Source organism: Oryzias latipes, chromosome 11, assembly GCF_053564925.1.
Source record: "Oryzias latipes strain Hd-rR chromosome 11, Olatipes_Hd-rR_3.1".
Classification (NCBI taxonomy): domain Eukaryota; kingdom Metazoa; phylum Chordata; class Actinopteri; order Beloniformes; family Adrianichthyidae; genus Oryzias; species Oryzias latipes.
In genome coordinates this window covers 26,131,829-26,134,899 of record NC_136247.1, presented here as the reverse complement: position 1 = coordinate 26,134,899, position 3,071 = coordinate 26,131,829, and the positions used below count along the sequence as shown (strand labels likewise).

Sequence of the window (3,071 nt, the reverse complement as noted above, 5' to 3'; positions counted from 1 at the left end):
CTGCTGATGCAAAGTGTTTCTATGGAAATGCAACCACTGACTCCAACAGGAACATGGATCTCTGTCATCAGGATTCACTTCAATGGATCAATCAATCATTCCAGATGGGATTCAAAAATATTGAATTATGCTCAAATACAATGTTTGTTTTTACCACTACTACAAGAACCTTTACATCAACAAAATAAGAACTTAAGTAGAAATTAAGCTAAATTTAGCTGAAAAAATAAAAAACTATTGTTATTATTATTTCAGTAACAACTTTTTTCACATCAATCCGTTGTTTTCCAGTCAGACTGTGTTGAGTTTGTTGTGTTCAAAGTCAGAGAGCGTGTCTCTCTGCAGTCAGAGGTTTTTGTACGACGACTCAGTTAGTTTGTATCACTGTGGTACACGTTTGGTGGAGGAACCAGACTGGAGGTTGATTGTAAGTAATTTATTTTCTATTTACATCCATGTTTTAACAAAAAGTGTTTTTTTTAAGTACCATGAACTAATATTTGTCTACTTGTATGATTTTCACAGATTTAGTTTATTCATATATTGCAGGAAACATTCACAGATGCAGATAAACGTGATTCTATTTGAAAATCATTTTTCATTAATCTGTCTGTAAAGGTGAATTTATAGTTTTCCAAGTATAGGGAACAGTAAAAATATAATTGTGTGAGTTTTAAAACATCTCAAAATACTCATAGGTGAGAATTTTGAAGTAATCAAAAAAATAAAGTAAACAAGACGTATCAACCTCAAATTGTTGCTTTTATTCTCGTCTCATGTCAGAATCTGTGAACTTTGTTAGATATTTTTAACCTTTAACAATCTGCTAAAGAAAATGTTATACCACATTTTGAAAATATTCCTTTAAAAAAATTGATTCTGTTTATTTCTCACCAACGAAATAAACAAATGTGAAAAAAAATATGTTTTTTTTCAGTTGGGTTGTTTTAAGTTAAGTGCAGTAAGTTTATAACTCAAAGATCTTTTTCTTATTTTACGTTAAGAATGAAACCTGTTTGTTGATGTGGTTCATTGGTGAAGCTCATCTGTTGCCATGGTTACAGCACCTAAAGAAGGAAGTGAAACATTGAAAAAAAGTGTTAAACTAACTGAAGAAATAAAGCAGCATTTTGCTGCAGGAAGAGTTTCTGTTCTCTTTGGATGATTTTCTCATGAACTTGTTTGTGTCTCCTCATGCAGTGGGTCATGTTCCCCCCAAGCTGACAGTGCTGTCCCCCTCCATGCATGAGGGGAAGGCCACACTCCTGTGTCTGGCCAACAATGGCTTCCCTTCAGGCTGGACTCTGTCCTGGAAGGTGGGCGGCAGCAGCATCAGCAGCAGCTGGGAGGAGAGCAGGAGCCCCGGGGTGCTGCAGAAGGACGGCCTCTACAGCTGGAGCAGCACCCTGAGGCTCCCTGCAGACCAGTGGGAGAAGCTGGACTCTGTGACCTGTGAGGCCACCCAGGACTCCCAGACTCCAGTCATAGAGACTCTGTGGAGAAACCAGTGTTCCTAGTCACCACCTGACTGACTGGGATTCTTTTACTTTGTTTTAAACTATTCTGACTTTACTTTGTAATCTTTGTGGCATTTATTTTCATCATCATTCTGAATGTTGCGAATGCTTCCTTTTTTTTTTTTAAATAAAGATTTTTTTCTTCAACTTAACTCTGGTTTGTTACGTTTTTTCACATTCAGACATGTTTTTGATCAACAAATTTAAAATAATGACAATTTATTTTAAAAATTTAAAATACATTTTTAAAATAAATACAATTTATTTTAAAAAAGTTTAGTATATCTAAAGTATAGTATATAGTATAGTATAGGATATTTATATTATATTTTTACATTTCTAAAGGAACATACTAACTTTATTGTCTATTAGTTGACAGACTTCTGCAGCTCTACACTCCAACATCATCATCACTGAGGTCATATTTGTGCTGTGACTTTGTAAACCAGAGTCCATAGAAAATGTGTTTTACTAAACGTATCAGTTCCTCCTGTACACCTCTGAATGTTTTCCTGATGAGAAACGTTACAAAACTTTCTTTTCACATCTTAATATTCCGACAGTTGAACCAGATGTAGCTGCTCTATTGGATAAGCCTTTCACTGCTGAAGAACTAAAGAATGCTGTCATGTCTATGCAGGATGGGAAAAGCCCTGGTCCTAGGTTTCCCATTTTAAATTTTTAAGGCTTTTATGGATAAACTATCCGCTCTAATGCTTAACATGGTAAAGGCTTCAGCAGATCTTTTCGGCTACTTTGCGACAGCCACAATCTCTCTTATCCTAAAGAAAGATAAAGATCTGCGATGCTGCAGCAGATATCGGCCTATATCTTTGCTGTGTGCAGATGTTAACATTTTAGCAAAATTGCTAGCAAAACACTTGGAGCTGATAATTCCCACATTAATCAGTCCTGACCAAACTAGCTTTATTAAAACCAGACATATCATAATATTAGGCGGCTTATGAATATTTTACACTGCACCTCTCCAACTAGCACCCCCGAAATGGTCATCTCCATGGATGCTGAAATGGCCTTTGATTGGGTGGAGTGGCCTTACCTGTTTTGTACTCAGAGATGCTTTGGCTTTGGATCTAAATTCCTATCATGGATCAAATTACTGTACACATCACCTATGACACGTGTTTGCACTAATAATGACTACTTGGAACGGGTAAAATAGGCTGCATCAAAATTAATGTGCTGCCTAAACTTCTCTATTTTTTTCAATGTCTACCAGTATTCATTCCAAAGCAAATTTTACGGTCCCTTGACAATTCTATTGCCCAATTCTAGCCTCCAAGGATGAGAAAAACTATATTGCGGAAAAGCAATGATAATGGCGGCCTACAGGAGCTGCAGCAACACAACTCTGGAATAAAGACTCTACACTCAGTCACTTTAGCAGATTACCGTACATTTGTGTTCAGATATCCTTGTAATAAGTTAGATGTTAAACTAGAAATGAAACATTATTAACGTCTAGCTTGAAGGAAATTTTCGATGTATTTTGCTTTATCTGCTATTCATATCTGAGAAAATATTTGTGTCTAA

The 3,071-nt window shown here is 36.0% G+C and overlaps 1 pseudogene across 1 annotated transcript; it reads left to right on the top strand.

The window, feature by feature from the left end:
• The first annotated feature begins 395 nt into the window (after positions 1–395).
• On the top strand, positions 396–1,664 carry LOC144995398 (Ig kappa-b4 chain C region pseudogene; annotated as a pseudogene). Its single transcript, XR_013658939.1, has 2 exons — positions 396–427; positions 1,201–1,664. The product of XR_013658939.1 is annotated as an Ig kappa-b4 chain C region pseudogene (transcript).
• Positions 1,665–3,071: the final 1,407 nt, after the last annotated feature.